Source organism: Sus scrofa, chromosome 11 (assembly GCF_054392235.1).
Source record: "Sus scrofa isolate SSC_HxYL_T2T_F1_AM1 chromosome 11, Sscrofa_HxYL_maternal_Yorkshire_Landrace_v2.0, whole genome shotgun sequence".
NCBI lineage: Eukaryota > Metazoa > Chordata > Mammalia > Artiodactyla > Suidae > Sus > Sus scrofa.
Window position 1 is genome coordinate 84,008,854 of NC_139393.1, and position 23,662 is coordinate 84,032,515.

General features: G+C 48.3%; 1 long non-coding RNA gene across 1 annotated transcript; it reads right to left on the reverse strand.

Moving 5' to 3' along the window:
* Positions 1-3,528: 3,528 nt before the first annotated feature.
* LOC146398728 (uncharacterized) lies at positions 3,529-20,574 on the reverse strand. The gene is made up of 3 exons (XR_014820125.1): positions 19,897-20,574; positions 15,727-15,884; positions 3,529-15,191 (listed from the first exon to the last, which is right to left on the reverse strand). It is a non-coding gene; the product is annotated as an uncharacterized LOC146398728 (long non-coding RNA).
* Between the last annotated feature and the right edge of the window lie 3,088 nt (positions 20,575-23,662).

Consider the following 23,662-nt stretch of genomic DNA (forward strand, 5'->3'; position numbering starts at 1 on the left):
GTTAATTAATTTGGATAATCATTGGCTGCTGTGAACACCGGTCTACCCTGGGTAGGTGTGGAGATAGCAGGTGAAGACGGGGAAATGACAAGGTCAGGGTCGTTCCAATGAGGCAAGAGGGTCATGCCTCCGAGTCCCCAGTTAGAAAAGCCCCGCCTGTAAGTCAGCACCCAACCTGCCATCCAGCCACTGACATCAGGTGCCCAACCTGCACGCTGACCTGGAGTTTCTGCTGCGGGCATCACTGCCTCCCCTCCCCCCACCTGCTGTCTTAGTCTATTAGATGCTGGGTTTAGGCTGAAGGAGGTGGTGCGTGGGCGGAGCAGGGTGGGAAGGGAGAAAGAGGAGAGACAGAAAGAGAGAGGGAAGGAGAGAGAGAGAGTATCCAAAAGATAGCCCTTACATTCTGATGATGCTGACTAGTTTTAAATTCTGCCCATGTTTCAGGTAGAGTAATAAGTACAACTTTCGTTCCTCCAATATCTAGAGCCTAGACCTTGCTCAGTCATCATTTTAAAAGAAATATGCATTCTTCCAAACTATAACTTTGGGGTTGGGTTTTACTTTTTCTCTCCAAATAAAAAGCACAGGAGTGAGAATGGCAGAAGGGCAGTCTGGACTAGACCGTGTCTTCCTACGCACACACTCGGGCTTACGCTCCAGTTTCCCCGAGAGTAAAGCTCTTAGCCCAGCAGAGCCAGGGCAGGTGAAGGCAGGATGCAAGGCGTTCACTTTGTAGAGCAGCTCTCAGACCTACTGGATGAGGGGATGGATGAAAAAATGGGAAGAAAATGCAGGTGGATGGGTTAGAGGCGTGACTAACATATGAGCTGGAAGATCCTGGTACTCTATGCCTTAATGATATACTGCTGGACAAATCCTCTCTGTCTAGTATACTCAAATCATAGAAACAGAAATATTCAAGAGGATGTCCAGCAACGTGGATGGACCTAGAGAGGGTCACACTGAGGAAGTCGGTCGGACAGAGAAAGACACATCCCATGATACCACCTGCATGTGGAATCTAAGAAAAGGAGACAGAAACTTATTTGCAGAACAGAAACAGACCCACAGACATAGAAAACAAACTCCGTGGTTACCAGAGGGGACAGGTGGGGTGGGGAAGGGTGGCCTGGGGGTCTGGGATTGGCACATGCACACTGAGGTCTATGGAATGATTGGCTAACGGGACCTGCCGCTTGACAGAGGGACCTCTACCCAATATTCTGTGAGGGTCCATATGGAAAGAATGGATATGCATAACTGAATCACTTTGCTGTACAGCAGAAATTATCACAACAATGTAAATCCACTCTGCCTCGATAAAACTTTAAAAAATGAAAAAAGAGGACATGAGAAAGATATTTCCAAGAGAATGCAAGTGAAAGCAAAAAAGTAATCATTTTTCTTAAAACTAAGATATATTTTAAAAGAATAATTGATTACTAATTATCAATTAATATATGGCAGACTCTTAGATCGATGATCAGCATGCAAATTTACCCCAAACGCCTCAAGTGTAAGTATAGTTTGATCAGCTAATCCCACTTCTTGGAATCCATCCTATGAAAAAGCTGTTAAATATGGAAAACATTTAAGGCACCAAAATGTTCATTACAGATTCACAATAACTCATCTTTTAAAATGAGGATTAAGAGGAATGTATATTAATGTAGAAACATGCACATGATAAAGTGTTGGGGGGGTTCAGCAGGATTTCATACGAGCAGAATTAATGCAGAACAAGCTTATACCAAAATAACCTTGGACGAAGTACACAGGATACTTATGGTGATATTTGCCTGTAGGTGGCAGGACCGCGGCTGATTTTTCCCCCGCTTTTTAAAATTCCTCTGCTATGCATGAATCCCGTTAGTATGGAACATCTTTTAAATTTAGAGGTTTTGCTTTTTTCTTGCACAGATAATTGCGAGAGCTGTCCCCGTCTTTAGTCTCCCATCTTGCTGGACCATTTCCCACACGGCAAATGGTGTGGACGGTTTAAAACACAGATAACGTTAGTTAATTCCCCCTAATTGATTAAGAAGATGCCAAAGCCTCCCCCTTGCTTACCCCTGAGTCCCCACGCTCCTTCGGCCAAGAGAGCAGGTCCTTCGCCGTCAGGCTCGGAGCCACCATGGCAGATAAATTTCCCTACAGCTCCCCAGGGACCCAGCTCAACACGGATTCCCCCATCACCTCAGTTCCCTTCCTCGTTTGACCCTCCTGGCTCTGTGAGGTAAGGCCATCCCTCAGCTCCCACGAGGGAACCAAAGCTCAGGGGCATCCGGTGACAAGCCTGTCCTGAGGAGCCGACCTCAGGCGGCATTGGGGACCTTCTCATTCCCAACCAATCTCTCCTCCCATCTCCCTCCCGGGTCTGAGAATACGCTGTATGTGTTTATCCTATTTGGGGCCTCTCTTCTTCCTTTTCCAAGAAGGATCTTTCACTTTCCTGACTCTCCGGCAAACGTCGACCTGTTCTTCTCCAAAGCCTGGGTCTGGCTGCCCTCAATACCTTTGTGGCATCATCTCAGATCACCCCGAGCGAAAGGAGACGCTCCCTCCATTTAAAGTCCAAGTCCACAGCCTCTGGATTTTAAATCTATTCTATCCATCACTTTGGCCAGTTTTTAAGGAAAGGTCTCTACTTGCCTTTCTCTCCCATTCATTGGAGAAATCGAGAAGCTGTCTTATTCCTCTCCTCTGTCAGCACCCATTAGAGGCTTGGACTGCGGAGTTATTCACCAAGTATCTGCTGGATGAGTTAACTCGGTAGGAGGTGGTCCAGCTTCTCGGTTTCCGCTTCTCTACTGTGGCCACATCGTGTGCAAACACAGCCCCCCCGGTGGGAATGAGACGCGCATTCACAGGAAAGCAGCTTGTCTCCGTGGCTGTTAATATCACGGATGATTCTCTCCCTTCGTGTGTTTCAGGGAAAGGAAGCGCTTTCCTTCTTCTGCAGGTCAAACCAGATGCAGGGAGAAAACACCTGCTGAACCTCATGGCTGTCAAGATGCGTCTCTGTATGACAGGATGAGACGCGTCTCTTGTGTCTGAGGAGTGCTTGCCTGTGGCTGGCTTTCCAGGAGAAGGTTTAGAAAGACCAATGTCTGGAGTTCCCGTCGTGGCACAGTGGTTAACGAATCCGACTAGGAACCATGACGTTGAGGGTTCGATCCCTGCCCTTGCTGCATGGGTTAAGGACCCGGCGTTGCCGTGAGCTGTGGTGTAGGTCGCAGATGCGGCTCAGATCCTGCGTGGCTGTGGCTCTGGCGTAGGCCGGTGGCTACAGCTCCGATTCGACCCCTAGCCTGGGAACCTCCATATGCTACGGGAGCGGCCCAAGAAATAGCTAAAAAGACAAAAATAAATAAATAAATAAATGATGAATAAATAAAATAAAAATAAAAATAAAAATAAAAATAAAAAAAATCTTAAAAAAAAAAAAGAAAGAAAGAAAGACCAATGTCTAACCTCGCCGAGACCTAAGGCGCTCTCCGGAGACAAGGTGGTCCTCTGGCCCAGGGTAGGGGAGCCCATCCGAGGATGAAAACCAGCCCATGACACTGAAGGAGGCAGGCCTGGGAGCACACAGCATCCGCTGGGAGCACAGCGCTGCTGCGGAGAGGCAGGCTGGCTGAGTGAAGGGAGAACTCCTGGGGACGGACCTGTTTCCTGCTCAGCTCTGGCCTCGACGAAATGACTGTGCAATGAAGCCTATCCTGGTCATTGGACCCTCAAAATTGTGCAGGCCTTCAGGAATCGAAAGCAAGGAAATCACTGGATCAGAACCAGAGAAAAGCTCTTTCCAGAACGGGAAAAATCCAACTGGAAATTTTTTTTTCTTTTTATGGCCACACCTGCGGCATATGGAAGTTCTCGGGCCAGGGATGGAATCAGAGCTGCAGCATCGACCAACACCACAGCCACAGCAACCATGGGTCCAGGCCACATCTATGACCTACACTGCAGCTTGTGGCAATGCCAGATCCTTAACCCACTGAGCAAGGCCAGGGATTGAACCTGCATCCTCTCAGAGACAACCTCTGCACCTTAACTCACTGAGCCACAGCGGGAACTCCTGGAAATTCTTCACAATAAAATTTCTTTGTCTACAAAACAGAATTTCTTTTTCCTTTTTAGAGCCACACCCAGGGCACATGGAGATTCCCAGGCTAGGGGTCAAATCAGAGCTACAGCCACTACCTCCACCACAGCCGCAGCAACAAGGGATGCGTCTGCAACCTATAGCACAGCTCACGGCAACGCCGAATCCTAAACCCCTGAGCGAGGCCAAGGATCGAACCTGCATCCTCATGGATCCCAGCTGGGTTTGTTTCTGCTGAGCCACTATGGGAACGCCGTACAAAACAGAATTTACAAAGGTTAACTACCTCTAACAAACAAAGCCATTACCTAGAAACTAGTGGCCTCTGACTAGATTTTCCTGCCAAAATCTCAGTCTGAGGCCCCTGCACTGGAGGTGCTGGGCTGGACGGAGAGGATGGCCTGGTCACAGCCCGCGTGTCACAGCTTTGGAGCCGGTCCCTGGAGGGTCGTGCATAACCAAAGAAGAAAGGAGCGTTTTTTCTGGGTCCCTAATTTTTACGTGAAACTTCCTGGGGGCCAGGAAATGAGGTCCCGCTCTCCGTTTTGTGCTTCAGAGTCGGAGGGCAGGCCACGTACGATTGTTCTGTAAGGTAGCACGTGCTTCTACATGTGTAACAGTTATTTCTTTCTCAGACCCATCCAGTGAACTGGGACGGGTCTTGCCTCTCTCCCTGGCATGTCACTCTAGCTTGCCCTCGCTTTTCTTGTTCACGTCCTGGGATCCCTGCCATTAAGCTCAGGCTGTTTTGATTCAGAAAAAGGAAATTTATTAGCTGACTTCTGAGCTAGTCAAACATACCTTTTTCAGCTAATTTTGAAACCTTCAAAACTGCGCAATCCCTGGCGCACCCAGAGGCCGGGGAATAGCTTCATCCTTTACGGCGTCTTTCTCCAACCTTGTGCTGCGGGAGACATTCACTGTGGTTATAAATACAAAACGGCCTAACAAAAAGGTGTAGGTCTGTTTGATGATTTGGCGAAGAAAAACAAAAACTGTGTAATGTGTAGGTATTTTAAAGCTCTTATTTAAAAAATTATAATACAGAATTTAAAATTAAAAAAAAATAAAAAATAAAAAATTATAGCACACTTGGATTCTATTACCCTCTGGAGCCCCAGGAGAACCCTGCTGGGGGGGTGGGGGCTGCCAAAGTGGAACTCCTGGGGGGAGTGGGGGGATATCAAGCCCCTTAAGGTTACTCTCGGGTAGAGGGTCTTGCCGTCCCTGGGCCAAGATTGTCTTTCTATTGTTTCCTAAAACATAGGCAGTAAATATAATTTATAAATGATATTCTTTTTTTTTTTTTTTTTTGGCTGCTCATTGGCGTATGGAAGCTCCCAGGCCGAGCAGCAGCTCTGACCTACGCCACAGCTGCAGCAATGCTGGCCCCTTTAACCCATTGCAGTGGGTGGGGGATTGAACCAGCACCTCTGCAGCAACCTGAGCCCCTGCAGACAGATTCTCAACCCACCACACCACAGCGGGAACTCCTATAAAGGGTATTCTATGATATATTTAACATGGGTATGGGTTTTTTTAATCTCTCTTCAAAAAGAGAAATACGTATCTACCAAATTCTCCCACATGGAAGAAAAAAATCAGTCCTGGTTGCCTCTGGGGATGAGGAAGGTGGGAATTAACCTGGAAGAAGCTTGAGAGAACTTTCTGGGGTGACAGTGCGTGGCTTCGCAAAGGTTAGGTGACCCAGGGTCATCGTGTGCCAGACCTCAGCATGCGTGCCCTTAAAGCTTGTCCACTTCTGCGACTGCAAATTTTTCATGAAAAGAAAACTCAGTTAAAAAATACTGAACTCTACTTAATGGTGCATATGCTGATGCATATAAGGGGAATGTGAGCTAAAATCTAAACTGAATTAATGTATGGAGATGATACAGGTACAGAGATAGATGAAGAGATGAGAGACATGATGGGTGGATGGATGGATGGATGGATGACAAAGCAAAAGTATATTCTAGGGTTAATGATAGAATTTAGGCAGAGTCTACATAAGTGTTGACTGAAAGTTTCATCTTTGCCGCATGTTTGAAAATGTTGTAATAAAAGGTTGGGAAACCTTCTCCTACTTCATCACACCAGGTTTGAACTTCAGTATGCGCTTCTTATCACAGACACCTCTGCCCATCACACACCCAAAACAAATGCATTTATTGCCTACGATACAACACTAAGTTTACTGAGCATAGGGTCGTGTTAGTCTCCAAGAATCTGATGGCCGAATGGAAACAAGGTTTAAATCCGTGCTTCTCTCGTCAAAAACCAACATCAGGGTTTGTGTCTGTAATCTCCTACTGGAGTCTAAAGTTTCCAACCCTCTCTTTTTCCTGAAATACCCCTGGGGAAACATGCAAGCTTGGCTGAACCACTCAGAGAGACGTCCACATGGTGGAATAAGTGGCCTCGGGTCTATCAAGCAAACATCATCCCCTCTGCCGACTCCCTCCAAGGCATCGTCTTGAGGAAGCTGATGACCATGCTGCACTCTGGGCAGTCTCTCCACCCTGCGCCAGGTCTGTGCATTAAGCTACCCTCCACCCCAGCTTCCCTCATCACGGCCCCATCACCAGGAAGAGGCAGGCCACGAGTCCCCGCAGAACGGGTCTTGCCCTGGTGGCGCCCTCCTCCAGCTTAGTGGCCGGTTCATAAAATGCCTTCCAGTTAATTGGCTTCTCTGAGTTGTCCCTGACAATCATTGCTTTAGGGCTGAACCAGGGGGTGGGGTGCCCCCTGCACTTTTGCCCTACTCTGGACAGAAAAGCTCTAGCAGCCAGAAAAGGTCCCGGGGCAAAGAGGTGCAGGTGTAGCAGCTGGACATTCAGCCATCACATACTAAAGTCACAAGAGCCAAAGCTATCCTGGCAGGGTTCCTCCAGACTCCAGTCTGCATCCCATTTCTCTTGGTTGGCAATGCATCATGGTCACATGAAACCTGCCTCCTCTCATTGTCAGCACCAACAGAGAAAGGAGGCTCATTTATTCCTCCAAACTGCGCTGGGGCTCCCTGCCCCCCAAGCTTAGTGCTGACGCCCTGGATCTCAAAAAATAACTATTTCCCCTAAAGGGGAGATGCTGACAAACCCCCAGCATCCACTGAAATTACCCAGATAACTAAAGAGATGGTCAGAGAGTCTAAATGACTTTGGTTTCCGAGCTGTTACAGAATATCCTCTTTCCCGGCCCCCAAACTGTGATCCACGACGAGGGAAACGCACACTGATACCCGTGGTAATCAAGTCAGATGAGCCCTCAAGGGGTCTCAGCCCTGGCTTCCATTGCTGTTAGGGAAGAAGAGGAGCCACCAATGGTTTGAGGAACCTGGGCTTTTTGCATCAGTTGGGTCCTGGAGTAAGACAGGTCAATGTTTGTACCACATCAGACCCTTGAGTGTTTAGTAGAGGCGACAGCTACTGGGGAAGAGAAGCAGGATAAGAGTAAAAGCGGAGAAGACGCTCCAAAATGATAAGCGAGCGAGGACCTTCCAGGCGGAGAGCCAGGGAACTGCTGAAATGAGGACTTGAGAAGCAGGGGATTCTGGGAGAATCCCAGGAGGGGGCGGGAGGGGCACGCCTGTGAGCAGCGAGAGGCTGGACTTGGAGCCCGGGACGGAGCCTAGAGCCTTGGTCGGGGCACACCGGGGGCTGGGACGCCGCGCAGATGCTTCCGTGCTGGAGGCACTGGGAGGGAGGTGGCAGAGCCAGGTCCCAGGACGGGAGCCTTGGGGAAACCTGCGCCCAGCTTCGCAGAAAAGCGCTGGCCTCCCAGAGTCACAGGTCTCATTTAGCAAAGCCTGAACCCATTTACGTTCTCCTTCCTCTGAGACAGGACAGAAAGCTTTTGATTTCAGAGCTGGCGTTTGCTTCGGCAGGAATCTCTGACTCCCACATCCACATTCTTTCAGAATAGCTGCAAGTCCCACGAGGGAAAACTCAGTGCTCAGAAATGCTAACAAGCAGGTCCGGGCGATTCCACTCCCTGCTCGCGCAGATCGCGCAGCCTCTGCACCGTTTCACTACCTACTTGACATAAAAAATAATGTTTGTCCAGTGTGACCTTCCAGTAAAAGCACGACAGAGCAGGTTCCCAAACAATAATGATGGGTGCTGCACGTACAAATCGGAGGATTAAGGCATCGTATTTTTGTTCCTTTGAGCATCCGTAAAATCTCAGAAGCACATCATAAGCACCAGAGTGTTCCCGTCTATCAGAATAATCCAGTATGTTATTAACAGGCTGGTGCTCTTTTATAAACGCAACACAAGATGCAGAATGTCAGTTCCCTGCACAAGCCCATCTTCTGAGTATCCTCAGTCGGAGAATCAACAGTAGCACCTGTCCTTCTCTATGCACCTGCCAGAGAAACGGGGCTCCATGGGTATAACTCAAAAATCTCACTCATGTCCCCTCCAGGACAAAGTTCCCTAATTAGAACGTTGGGGGAACACCAGAGGCTGTGTGTGTGAGTGTGTGTGTGTGTGTGTGAGTGTGTGTGATTCCATGGTTGATAAGTGTCACAGAAGAACTCACCCCATGTCTGGAGAACATTCTGCAAAAATACATCTGCCATTTTCACGAGCATGCCGTCTGTCCATCTGCAAAGCCCCAGGGTCACCCAAAAAGGATACTTTCGGAATTGCCATGACAACCCTGGACCAGACGAAGTGATTTTGGCCCAAGATCATTTGCAGCAGGAATTTGAGGGCGCGGCAGTCCCAGGCAGGGGGTGAAAGTGTATGGGGCTTCCAGTCCCTTCCAAAGGCCCCATGCAATGGTTAATTTTACGTGTCAACTTGGCCAGGCCATGGTGCCAAGGTACTTGGCCAAAGATGTCTGGATGTTGCCATGAGAGTCTTCTCCACAGGAGACCAACGTGTCAATCAGTGGACTCTGAGAAAAGCAGATTTGCCCACATTATGCGGGTGGGTCTCGTCCAATCAGTTGAAGGCCTTAAAAAGAAACTTTCTGAAGAAGAGGAAGCTCTGCCAGCAGGTGGGCTTCACACTTGAACGGTAGCATTGGCTCTGCCGTGGGTCTCCAACCTGAGCCCACCCTGGTGATTTTGGACTTGCCAACCCCACACCCATGTGAGCCAAATACATTTCTCTCTCTCTCTCTCTCTCTCAAAAAATATGCGTCTCACTCTCTCCAGGGCCAATAGAGTGTCTTTCCCCAAGGACAGCTGTGCTTCTCAGCCTTTGGGTTGGGCAAAATGCTGAAAGGGCCCACCAGGCGGGGGTTTGAGGTTAACGCAGCTCCGGCTCGCAGCCTATGAGAGGTGACCAGGGCCTGCTGCACACGCTGCTGTGTCTCAGGCTCTCCTCCATCGCAGCATTCTCTTGTTCACCAGCCAACTTCCAAAGAAGGCAGCCTCCCCGCTGGTCAAGGCAGGGCCCTGCTCATTGCAGTGGCTTACGAGTTTAGGATGGAGCAGGCAGCAGGGCCACCTCTGTGTGCCTGAGACATAAGGTCCAGAGAGTGGTCCTGCAGACAGGAGGCTCTAGGAGCCGGTGCCCCGCGCTCTTCTTAGAGGAAGACAAATCGCCGACTTAGAAAGCATCGCTATCATCGCTGAGGCGGTCTGAACGCTGCCGAGGCTGAGGATAGCCTGTCGGGAGCTGCTCTGAGGGACTTGCAGGTTGTGCCTCATTGTTCCTCAGCCCAACAGCCTCCCAGGCACGTATTTAGAGGGTCCCCACTTCGCACACAAGAAAAGTGAGGTGCAGGGTAGTTAAGTAGTTTCCCCAGGTCACAAGCGATGCTGTGGTAAAACCAGAAGCCCAGGGACCCCACCTTCAGCCACCAGACCCAGCGGAAGTGATCTCGGGAGCTCTGGCAGGTCGCTGGGACTGGAGGCCTCGCCAGTGAGGTGCCTGCCAGAGGACTTACAGACGGCACCCGAGCGGAAGGACCATGAGACCCAGGCCCACGAGTGGGCGTGAGAATAGAGGGACAAAGCTCTATTCTCCAGCCATCAGGACCAGGACACCAGGAGGCTGACTTCAGGCCAGGGTCAAGGCCCCAGTGCCCAGCCATCTGCTGGAGACTTGGAGAAACGTTCTCACCTTCTCTGAGCTCCGTCTGAATGTCAAGGATAAGACGAGCCTCTTCGTGGAGTTCCCGTCGTGGCTCAGGAGTAAAGAACCCGACTAGGATCCATGAGGACTCAGGTCCGATCCCCGGCCTCGTTCAGTGGGTTAAGGATCTGGTGTGGCCATGAGCTGTGGTGTAGGTTGAAAGATGTGGCTCGGATCCTGCGTTGCTGTGGCTGTGGTGTAGGCTGGCAGGTGCAGCTCCGATTCGACCCCTAGCCTGGGAACCTCCATATGCCACACATGTGGCCTTGAAAAGCAAATTGAAAAAAAGACTAGCTTCTTCATGGGGAGCAGATGCAAACCATTACATTTAGAATGGTTAAACAAGGTCCTACTGTACTATATTCAAACTCCTGGGATAAACCGCAATGGAAAAGAACATTTTTAAAAAGAATGCATATCTGAGTATGACTGAGTCACTTGGCTGTACAGCAGAAATTGGCACAACTTTGTAAATCAACTGTACTTTAATTAAAAGATCGGTTCAAAAAAAAAGAGCCTCTTCATGGCTGCTGTCAAACGAAGTGTGAAAATAGGATGCTTCCAGGAAAAGTGGGTGCTTGGGACAACGCCAGCCACAAAACCGGTCCTGGTCACCACGAATGCGGCCTTAAGTCAGAGCCAGGCACAGCGCAAGCGCCGCTTGGCTGGGGCTCGGAACCAGACCTGAGGCCCAGCGGACCTTGGAGTGGGGCCGGCTGTGGGCTGAGGGAGGGAGGCAGGCAGGTGGGGCAGGTCCAGGCTCAGCCACCAAGAGGCTGAGCGCCTCCCGTACATCTCCATGTCTGCACCCTGGTCCGGTCCAGGGCAGAGCTGGGCTGCAGGGAGCCTGTGTCTGCTGCGGGAGAGGAGGTGCTGCCCTACAAGGAGGGACGGTCTCTCGGGGGAGAAACCAGGCAACTGGGCCTGGCTGGTCCAAGGGGTCTAACAGCTTCCTGCCATCTTCGATCTGCGCTGACACGTGGTCCAAACAATCCAGGCACGCCTCGAAGGAGAAGTTGGGGCGTCATCATTTGTGGGATTATCTGTCCTGCCTGGATAAGTCAGCTGACCATTCAGATTGATGCTGAGGCTTCACCAGTTGATTTGACTCTGCGTTGACCTATTGCTAAAATAAAGTGCCTTATCTTAAAGAGGACATCCTTGAGACGGGGGTTCCGTAGTGTGAGCTGGCCCACGCACTACGGCTGACACGGAAATCCAACACAGAGTTCCCTTCGTGGCTCAGTGGTTAACGAATCTAACTAGCATCCATGAGGCTGCGGGTTTGATCCCTGGCCTTGCTCAGTGGGTTAAGGACCATGAGCTGTGCTATAGGTCACAGAAGTGGCTCGGATCCCGTGTTGCTGTGGCTGTGGTGTAGGCTGGCAGCTACAGCTCTGATTGGACCCCTAGCCTGGGAACCTCCATATGCCGCAGGTGTGGCCCTAAAAAGCAAAAAAAAAAAAAAGAGAGAGAGAGAGAGAGAGAAATCTACCACGTTACACACTCACATGAAAATATCTTAAAAGCCACTGAGGAGTTCAAACAGACTGTCAGCTACCATCACTTAATTGGCAAAGGAAATCTCGTGCTGAAACACAAGGGCTCTATGTACCATCGCCTACCTGTGCCCCATTCAACTCCCATAAAACTAAGAGGAAGTTTTGACTACAGGAAAATTTCACCAGCTTTAGTCAAAAAGCAGCTGAGATGTCTGAAGTAAATTGGGTTGTATAATGGAACAACTAGCCGATCCTAAAAGGAGAATCTACCCGTGATGGCTCGTATTGTGGTCACCCTGGACACGCGCCACAGCACGGACTGACTCAACAGCTCCATGCTGGCAGCACCTCCAGGAGATGCTCCCTGCCAGGAAGGCTCCGGGTTAGGTCTAGCCAAGGGGTGACACGCCTCTCCTCGTCTTTGAGCAAATCCACGTCTTCGCGCCTCTGACTGTGACACCCACACCTTCCAGAGGAGCAGGCTCAAGCCCTCTCCAAAGCGGCGGCACATTGTCCACCATGCCCCCCCGCTTTCTGCCTCCTCCCATCCATCCTCCAGCCCCATCCGCCTAAGACAGAGTGGATACCCGTTCAAACTGCCCTCCCACCGCCCATCTCACCTAGACCCCACGGACCATTGGGAGATGAGGTTGGATGTGTCACCTCCACGCCTGTAAAAGCTCCAAGGACTCCTAGACATCTTATTCAGACAAGACCGCAATGATGCTTCCGAGTCATGCATGGTGATGACGCCTCCCGGATGTTAAAATAACATATTTGGACCAAATGATCATTATGAAATACGTGAAGGCTCTGATAACATATCCACTGTGTGTAGAGTGGTGAGATTACACCATAAAACAAATGGTTTACAGGAGATCTCTGTGAGTGTTGGAGCCACGCCACAGAGTTATTGAAGTAGAGCTTGTGGGAACCTCTAGAGAACAGGTCCCCGGGCTTATACGAGAGTTTGGGAGAAAAGATAAGAAGGAATTTGATGGCGAGTGTGCCCTGTGATTCGATCAACAGCTGTTACGCCTTTTCATAGACACTGTTCATTTTTTTGCACTTTTTCGAAAACGTACTCTTGAGTGCTACAGGGATGAAAGAGCATACCGTCGATCCGATGATTTAGGAATTAGCAAATAACTGTGGCGAAGAGATGGCAAGGAAATTTGGGGAGGGAACCTGTCTGTGAGTTTTTGGTCCATCTGTTTGGACCTTCTTGATAGTAACTCCAATTTGTTGAGCACCTGCTACATTCCAGGAACTCTAGGGGCTTCCCATCACTCTACAGAGTCGGAGTTTTGTCTGTGGTACAGACGAATTAACTAAGGTTCAGGCAAATGAAGATCAGTAAGAGGTAAGGCCTTTCTTTGAAGATCATCCCGCCATGTTTTACCCTTAAAACACGGAGGGATGTGGATCAGTCAGAGAAAGTCCATCAGCGATTTTTCGGGATTAGCCTTCCACAGGATCATTGTCTTCAGTGGTACTGCCAGTAAGCCTTGCCTCTGGTCTTCAGAGGCAAAGAGAAATGAGAGGTAGTAACCTACATACCTAAAGGGCCCACTCATTTAATTTCATCAGGGATGTTGACTTCCTACCAAAAACAAACAAAAAAAATGGAGTGGGCAATAGTTTAAATATCATGCCCGCTGCTCTTCTGTTGTTCTCTTTTCTTCTCTTAGTAAAATAGGAATGAAGAGCCGATAAAGAGGGGGCCTAGGGAGGGAGGGAGGACTCGGTGCTTTCACCACTGCGGCCCAGGTTCAATCCCTGGTCTGGGAACTGAGATCCCACGTCGAGCCACTGCACGCCACAGCCAAAAAAAGTAAAATAAACAATGAAATAAAATAAATAAAAATAAAACTTTTTAAAAGAGGCGGCCTCCTATCCTCACAAGATGCGTTGCTCAGCTATGTAGGACACAAGCCTAAAGGAACTGTCCTGAAACTCCCCAGGCCCGCTGTCCTAAGACGGCGATGCCTTCTCCTCTGTCTCTTCTCGGCGAATTCACTGTAATCTCCAGATTTGAAATTCAGTGAGGCCGCCCCAGTGTGCTTCTCAATACCTTCTCTCTTTGTTCAGCAAAACCATCGTTAGGGTTCAGGGTCCAGGATTGGTGGTGACCTTCTGAACAGGAGGTCAAAGAAAGAGAACATAGCCTAGTTGCTAAGAGTTCTTTCAATGAATGCTTCAGTTAGTCTGAATTTCTGACAAAAATTCTAATGGTTCAACAGAGATGACATCAACTCTTATCACCTTAATTTAAATGATTCTGCTCTCTTCATAGTTCGTTATGAAACGGTCCCAGTTAGATACGGGCGAGGACTTCAGAGCTGAGTGACGCTAGCTGAGCTTTAAACGCCTTTTTGAACAGCTTCATTTCTTTTTTAGTTTTACTTCTCTCGAGCAAGTATGGCGAGCTCTAACCCCGGCCTTTTCCACTTCCTAACGAACGAGATGGCCGCTTCCCAGAACAAAAAAGGATAATGAAGGGCCAGTGAGAAGTCCCGGGACACCTCACCCAAGAGCCGGCACGCCAGCTGCTGTTAAGGAAAGCGTAGCTGCACCTTGGATCCTGGGTAGCATAGACTCCAGAGAACTTTCTCTTTGCAGAAGTCGTGGGTGGAAAGCTCCAGTGAAAAAATTACCAAGATTACATTACACGGTAACATTTTGTTCTTCTAGGCAGTCTGTTTAAAAGCATATTCTTATTCCAAGGCTCATTGCTCCCGGAATTCCAAACTGATTTGCTGCTTCTCTTTATGCCTGACATACAGGTAATATTTTGAATTTTTAAAATGCATGTCATTCCTATGTTCTGAGAGGAGGCCTGGCTGTAGGATCTCCTGAACACTCAGTTAATGATCCATAAGAAACTCCCATTATCAACCAGGTTTGTCTGTATTCAATGTTATAAACAACTGATAAAAATCTTTTTTAGTAAAAAATCTGGTACTGGGCTTAGTCACGTACAATCTCTGATAATAGAAGAAGTCGCTAGTACCGGCCCCAAGTAAGGAAGTAAAGCTCTAGAAAAGCTTGAGAAGCATCCATCCATCAACATCACCCAACTGGGAATTTCTCCATGGCCTCGCGAGAGTCTGTATTTCAGTCTCTCAAATGCCATAGATCAAAAAGCTGCTTGCCAGTTATTCCCATCGTGAAGTCACTGCGTTTTATCTCCACATTGTCATTTAGATGTCAGCCCGGTAGCAGAGTGGCCTCTGAGGACTTCTGCAGTTGGAAGACTGCTCAGAGTGATGGGGCTTGAGATGAAGTGGAGATAAAGCTGCTTCTTAGTAGGGATGGCTTTGGCCATCACTCATTCCTGGCCCTGCCGCCAGCTCACGTTCCATCATGAGGCTAATATTTGTCTGAAAGATCAGGAGACTATGCCTTGGTCCCAACCAGAGGCCTTTGCTCATTCCTCAGTCTGGTAACCTTGTTTGCACAGGTCATTATCCACGGACATATCACCTTAGTGGAGAAGGAAAAGAATGAATATATTGGCGCATGGAAAGGATATAAAATCAGAGCGATTTCAAACAAGGCAGCGCTTTATCAGTCAGTATGGAGCAGAGACCCACCACTCAGTGATTCTGCATTACTGAAAAGAAAGCTGGTTTTCTCTTTTTTTGATTTTAAAATCTTGAAGCTACTCTGTCATGTGAACTTGGGACATTTCAAAGATAAATTTGTCTATCTTATAATATGAGAACATAATTGGGTTCAGCTATAAAGGGACTCATGGGGCAGTGTTTTAGGAAGCAGGCATATTGGAAAGAGGGTTTTTTGTTTTTGTTTTTGCTCTCTTCTGGCTATGCCTGTGAATGTGGAAGTTCCCAAATCAGCTATCGGGCATGCCCCACAGCAGTGACCCGAGCTGCAATGACAGTGCTGGATCCTTAACCCACTGTGCTGGATCCTTAACCCACTGTGCCAGCAGGATCTGAACCCACCCTTCTCCACTCCTTGTTGATGGAGCCTGCCTGTGGTAATCACTGGTCCTTACCACTAAAGAGACCGCAGACAGCACGCGAGAAGTGAATTCATAGCTTCCAGGACTCCGTTCTATTCACTTCCATGTTCTGGAACTGGCTTCTACCACCTCTAGTGTGAAAGCCAAGGTCACAGTCAGCATGAGCGGCTCACCCAAGGACCAACAGGGGCCTGGCAGAGGAGATGACAGTGAGAAGAGGGCCAGGTTCACTAGGGGATTTGGAAAGCTGTTCTGATGTGGTTTCTAGTATGTCTGGAACTGTGCTTCTCTCTGCCTTAGAAAAGCACTCATTTGTTTCCATTTTTCCTCACCCTTTTCCTGTTATCCCTCAAGGGTGCTCAAACTGGGAGTCCCCGTCGTGGCTCAGCAGGCTATGAACCCGACTAGTATCCATGAGGATGCAGGTTCCACCCCTGGCCTTGCTCAGTGGGTCGGGATCCATCCTTGCCATGAGCTGCGGTATAGGTTGCAGACATGGCTCAGGTCCCTCATTGCTGTGGCCGTGGTGTAGGCCAGCAGCTGCAGCTCCAATTCGACCCCTGGCCTGGGAACCTCCACATGCTGCAAGTGTAGCCACCCCCCACCTGCCAAAAAAAGTATGCTCAAACTACCCTGATGTATTAAGTTCAACAATAACTCAACACGCTCACTCAGCTCTTGCTTTGGGGCCGAAGATGTCTCGTCGTGAGGATGGGCCTCTGGCTACATGCCTACTACGAAGGACACCTCCTCAGGAGACGGCCAAACACCACCATCCTCAAAGAAGCGTGGTTAGGAGCCTCGGAGAAGGCTGTCCATGGGTGACAAGAAGGTGAGCCAACTCCCACCACAAACGGAAGGATGTGCCTTTAAGGTCACTCAAGGACCTTTTCAACAACCGCAGTGACCACCCTGCTAAACAAGGCAGCAGGTGCCAGTAAGAAGGCGCTGTGATCCCAGGCCCCAGGGAGGGGCCTGGAAAGCAGAGCCAGGTCCAGTCTTTTCAGTAAAAGGAACAGGTCCTTCCTTGCTCTCTGCTCACAACGGGCGTTATTTTGCACACTTGATGCTGTTCCGTGTTGCAAAGGATTCCCAAGGTTTAAATGGCTATATTCTTCCTTTCAAAACCCACCGCTTGAGTCAGTAGAAGCGTAATTCATCTAAAATGGTTTATTCTCTTCGAAACTTACATTCATCTTGAATTGCTTTGGTCCAGAAAATATTGCCAAGACAGACTGTCCCAATTTTAGCCCCCATGTTTAGGAAACAAGCCACTGGAAGACTAAGCATTAGAAGAAGCAGGGGAGGGGGTTTCTAAGCGATAAAATATCAATATACTGAGGGAGGGAGTGAAACAACATATGGCTTAAAAGTCTTTTACTCTGAGGGGTATCCTTTTGGAGGGTACTCCTCGCAGCGTATCCAGGATTGTTTATTTGCTTTAAAAAATGAAACACTGGCATCCTCACAAAACTTAGTAATGGAAATAAACCCAATTAAACATGTTTTGGCACCAGTTTAAAAAATCATACGGGATAGAAGTGGTTTGGCAGGACTGTACTTGCCTGAGATAAAGGTGATTTGGGTCAATCTTCTTTGATCAGTAAAGAAGAGAAACTCAGAAACATGATGAGACCATGACAGTTCCTTGACATTGGCAATAAAAAGGGTAGTTAACACCAAGAAAGCCATGAAAACGCATCAAAACACACAAAGGAGAAACAGACGCAGAGACACAGAGAACGGACTTGTGGTTGCCAAGGGGGAGGGGGAGAGAGTGGGATGGATGGTGAGCTTGGGGTTAGTAGACGCAGACTATTACATTTAGAAGGGATAAGCAGTGAGGTCTTGCTGGACAGCATGGGGAACTTTAGCCAGTCTCTTGGGATAGACCATGATGGAAGATGGCACGAGAAAAAGAATGTGTATATGTGTATGACTGGGTCACTTTGCTGTACAGCAGAAATTGGCACAGCACTATAAATCGACTGGACTTTAAATTTTTTTAAATGCTGCTGAAAAAAATTTTGAATGAAAAAAAATTGAGAAACCATCATTACCAAAAAAACCACACATCAAAATGTCACTAGAGCAATGTGTTTTAACGTATGAGCCAGGTTTTTTTTAGATTGTGAAGATCACTTCTCTAAGACTCACAGCCACTATGGGAGTTCCCGTCTTTGCGCCGTGGTTAACGAGTCCGACTAGGAACCATGAGGTTGCGGGTTCGATCCCTGGCCTTGCTCCGTGGGTTAAGGATCCGGTGTTGCCGTGAGCCGCTGTGTAGGTTGCTGACGTGGCTCGGATCCCACATTGCTGCGGCTCTGGCGTAGGCCGCCGGCTATAGCTCCGATTAGACCCTGGCCTGGGAACCTCCATATGCCGAGGGAGCTGCCCTAGAAAAGGCAAAAAGAAAAAAAAAAATTAAGAGCCACCATAAAGCATTGTTATCCACAGAGATGGGCTGGGATTGAAATTCTCCAAGAAGCCGCAGGTTAAAACACCATCTCTTGCTCTCTGCGAGTGGCTCTACCCATAGACAACATTGCTCCCAGGCGTGTCTGAAGCACGTTCAGAGGTTCTGACCCCCCCCCCCCCCACGGATGAAAGATCCTCCGTCTCCAGGAGCAACACTTGCTCTGTAGCCGGTCCCTCCTGAGCCCCTGATCAGTGCCGGCCTCTGAGGAAGCCGGGAAAAGAGAATTGTTCATCTGCTGTGTGACTCACTAAATGATGACAGCGCAGGAAATTTTTAAAATGCCTCCTGGGGCTGAAGTGATTAGGCAAGTCAGGAACAAGTTGTCACTAGGTCTTTCTCCCTGGCTCTTAGTCATGACTTGAAAACTTTGTCACAGCCCCTCCTTCTCAACACAGGAACGAATTCTAATGTTTGGAGCCCATGAAATTTTATCCATCTATTTCATATTTTTTGGTGCAAAATGAACACATCTCAATAGAATCCATGACAAATATAATCCCACCATAATGGCTTGGGGACACATGTTTAAGGGATTAAATGTAGCTCCATTTACAGCATGAAGCATTCCATCTGCACAAAGCAGAGAGTTTTAAAGGGGAAGAAGTCCAATCTTGTTACAACTTTCCTTCTGCTGGTCAGAACTTACTGTCCCTTTTCCCCAAGTGTCCTCTTGAGGGTTTTATTTCCCAGAAATAAATTTCCAGGGACTCCCCACGAAATGAGGGTACTTACCTCCTCCTTTCAAAAAGGACTGAGGGAGAAGCTAAACCTCACTGTCATCACTGTACTCGAGTAAGGGGGCCGTTCCGTTTCTACCTGGCTGTTTAGAAGAGCTGAGTAGACGATGACAACCACACACACAAGAATAGTGCCTGGAGGGATATTGCACATCCTGTTTCCTGATGGAGCAGCAGCCAGCCCTGTGTGCAGCCCCCAAAAGTCACCCTCATGGCCCTTTTGAGGTCTGCACTTATCCACGTCCACTCTTCAAGAGATGATGTGTCACTGACACGCTGAAGCTGGGTGGTTTCCCATCAGGACAACCCACACTTCAATGGAGAATCTGCGACTTTGGGGAACTGTTACCGTGTTTTCATTCACTCGGTGCCGGAATCTCATGGGAGAGTCAAATGGACACACATGGGCATAGGTGGCCCCATTCGTCTTCATGACAGACTTGGGAGAGAAATCTAGAAGGCTTGAGAAAAGTTAAAAGGCGGCTCTTACACCCAACAGTCATCCACCACCAGCAGCTGGGCTTTGACAACTCCAAGTAACAGTCACACGTGCTGGAACATCCAACAGGTGGGGCTGAACACATACACCCGGGGAGGGGCCACTCTACCCAGTGGTCAGGCTCCTGAGTGAGACGGGGACCTGCCTCAAGATCTTAGCAAGTGCGACCCAGCAAAATAAAATAATACTTTTTTGGGGAGTTCCTGTCGTGGCTCAGTGGGTTAAGAATCCGACTAGTATCGATGAGGATGACATTTGACCTCTGGCCTCACTCCGTGGGTTAAGGATCCAGCGTTGCCATGAGCTGTGGTGTAGGGTGCAGACAAGGCTCAGATTTGGCATTGCTGTGGCTGTTGTGTTGGCCAGTAGCTGCAGCTCTGATTCGACCCCTAGCCTGGGACCTTCTGTATGCTGCAGGTGCAGTCCTAAAAATAATTTTTTTAATTAAAACCTTTCTTTAAATTTTAAATAAAAATTTAAAAGGCTACCTGGATACAAAGAGCAGTCTCGTTTGGAGTCCCCACCAAACATCGTCTTCCTGATGCCATAGGTCACTTCTTTCTTTGCGCCTCTGGAGAACAACGGGAAGTGAAATAGGGAGGTAAACGCTGTCACTGAAAAAGAGCCCAGTGTGGTTTACAGGCATTTTACCAGAAAAGATTCTCCCTTTGACCTTGCTTCCTGAGCTAGGAAATAGAAATATTCCACAATGAAGAAATTAAGCAGAAAATGTGGATGGCCCAGCATGAGTTTTCATCCTTCTGTTCTATTTCCCGGGGTCCAGGCACCAGGACAGAGAACAGGACCTCTCGCTTTGGTCACAAGGCTGCTTGCTCACTGGGAGGGCTGTGTCTGACAGTGGAGGGAACCCAGACTCAGCATCACTTGTTAGACCCTGGCCGAGGTGGTCCTTCTCGGCATGACGTCAGCAGTACTTGACACAATTCAAACAGAAGGGCCCCAGCTGGCCGTGGGGCTGTAGGCTGCCCTTATGAGGCTGCGCATCACATAAACATGGATGTGTGCATAACACAAATACAGGTCCCCTTACGGCTTGCTCTGTGCTGTGTTCTCTGCTTGGGAGTGAAGAGCTCGCTCATTTGAGCAAAGAGGATCCCCTCTCCCAGAAATGCAACTGTTGTGCAGTTTTAATTACAACTGCACAAGAAAAGCTTCCAAATGAAAGCTTATCCCAAAAAAAAAAAAAAAAAAAAAAAGTCGCCATCCTTTTGTGGAAAACAACTCAAGACCAGTGCATAGTAGCATTTTACTTACTTTTAGTTTTAAACAAGTGTTTCAAAAATTAATACAATTGTGAAAGTAGTGCTAAATGAAAAACAGACCAGAGCACACTCGTCTCCATCTGTTTACCTGCACTGAACGCAAATGCGGCTGGCTGAGAACACCTGGCAGGAAGCCACCTGATGGCTTCCCGCAAATATGGGCTGAGCTCCTTGACTATAAACCATCCGCGTCCAGAAACCAGCTTTTGTTGCTTTGGCCCAAGTCCACCAAGCGACTCATTTTCTTGAGAAACCATCAGGAAAAGTTAAACTCACCCTTTTCTGTTTTTTCATCGCTGTTAATTTTAAGAAGACAAAAGCAGTATCTGTTCAATGCAGAAACTTTGAAGAACTCATAAAAATGCAAGAGATAATCATTTGCCACTTATAAATCCATTCCCCACCATTATAATCACCATTAATACTTTTGGTATCTCTTCCTGGTTAATTTTCCGTGTTCACACACACATGTGGATTTTTCCCTCCCTGGACAATCCCTTTCCATTCCTACTCTGTCAAGTCTAGTTTTCCTTTAGCAGTAAATACCTCAGGAAGTTCTGCCAAATGTGGAATATCCTTCTCTGATTTGATGCTTATTGATTGCATAGTATTCCACGCCACGGATTATGAACATTTTTCTGATCTGCATGCTTAATTTTGGAATCTTTTGGTTGCTTCCCATTTCATCTCTCTCTCTCTCTCTATGTAGCTCTCTGTCTGTCTGTCTGTCTATCTACATCATCTGTATGTGTTATGCACAACGTTATAAAATGCATTGCATAAAATGTATATGTAATCTACAGTAATTCTTTTTGAAGACACTATTACTTGCCCATCCAACATCTACAGTGTTTCTGCTTTCTTGCTAATATGATACTGATTTTGTTAAGGTGGAAATATCCTTGGCTAATTATTTCTTCTCCCACATGGCAAAGTCAAGCCCAGGCAGTGTGAGCAGAAGGGGCTGAGTGGCACCTCTGCGGTGGCCCTTTGTAGGCATGGCAATCTGGCTCCCATCCTCTTCATATCTTGTGCATTTGCTTTATCCACGCCTATTTTCTTGCCTGGGAGGCTGATGCAATGAGTGGCGATAGGCAGCCGTCTTGGGACCAGATCCAAAAACCACTATGAAGGAAAAGAGGAGGAAGACTGGACTTAGGGCACCAGAAGCCTAGCCCGGGGCTGCTTGCCTGCAGATTTCAAATTATGGGACAAAAATACGATCCTGTTGGATGGCACTAAGTTGCCAAGTATGAAATCCTCAAAACGGAACTGCAAGGTCTCAAGGCATGCAATTTTATAGACTTTAGATTTTTATGACCAGTTTGCTTTCCAGAAAGTTGTTGTGAAAATTAACGCTGGCATCCGCGTATGAGAGCACTCGTCAGCCATGACCACTACTGTACGGCTTTCAGCCGAATCCAGTTGCTTGGGAATAAGCGCACCTCATTGTCCCTTGCTTACGGACGAATTCAAGCCCGTTCAGTCCCAGATGTTTGCTTTCACTTTTACTTCTTCCTTTGTGAATTTGCTATTTTGTATTCTATAAATTTTTCAATTTAAGATCAATCTGTGGTTTTCAGTTTCAAGAATTCTGAGAAGAAAAGATGCAGACAGTGACTACGTTTGAGGAGGTGCAAGGAATTGCTGGAAATCTCTGAGTGAAACCAGGCCAGGCTGAAAAAAAAGGGGGCGGGTAGTCAGTGGCCCGTCCTAGGTTAATTCAGCCACCTTAACTGGAAACGCTGGGTGCTGGCCACAGAGGGACAGCTCTCACATGGGCCACAGCTGAGCTGCGCGTGGCCGTTCATGTGCTGCTTACAATCCTTCTTCAGGGAAGTGGGGACGTTGACCTGGGAATTTAGAGACAAGGAGCAAAGAGCATCATGGTTTTCTGCAGTCTTATTCCTGAGGTTCTACGCACTTCCGCTCTGCCCACATTCCTACCTTGAAATGTTTGCATCATCCATCCACGACTGGGAGTTTTTTTCCTTTAGAAGAAAATGAGATAACTGCGTGGCTTTCCCTCTTACTTTCTCCAAGTCAGGGCGGGCTAATGAGCCGATATCAGCAAAAGTTCTTTGAGAGCCTAGAAAATTAGAAGTTGGTGATCTTTCGCTAAGACTTTAGTCCAGTATTGTTCAAATCCAGGCAAATTTAGGGACTGCATAAGAGATCATTTTCTATCAGGTAGACGATGACAGGATAGGTCTGCTCAACTCAAGGAGTCAAATTACTCTTACTTTACTTTTTAAAACAGTGCGTAAGTAAGTGGGCAAGCATCCCAAACAGAACAAACAAGCGAAAATCCTCGAAGTGCCATCAGTTATGAATCAAGCCCAGCGGGACAGGGAGCACCAGGGGGTGGCGGTCAGGTTGAGCGCCGTGTGTGGTGGTTCCTGGGCTGGTGCCGTGCCATTATCTACGTGGCAGTCATCGCAGTAACTCTGAAGCACCGTCTTAGGATCAGCTATTACTCCCATGCACAACGGAAGGGTCCGGAAGTCTTGGGACGTCTCCGCGTCCCCAGCTTGGTCTGAACCCCTGCTCTGCGCCCAGAGTCCTGCACCCTGAGTGACCACGGGGGGGACAGACAGCTCCCGACCCAGACGCAACATCCTGTGACTCTTGGGCCTGCTTCCTTCTCCCCCTTCTCGGTCAGGCTCTTGCCATCTCCTAAAGGAATGAGCAGAGCAAGCCCCCCAGCCTCAGCCCCTTCCTCGTTAGTTCCTCTCAGTTCCTCTCTCTAGCGCTGCAGCCCCCTCGCTGGAGGCAGCCCCTGGAGACAGACGGACAAGCAAAAACACAAGTGGGCGAGCTCCCCGTGCACAGATGCAAGGCCGTCTGCTTTGCTTTATTTCTTCGTTTCACCAACCAACCCTCCTCCTCCCTTCCTTCCAAGTTCAGTTAAGGATCTACCTCGAAGAAGCCTTGGGAAGCCAAGGTAGCCCGGCGTCTGTCATTTCAGAAC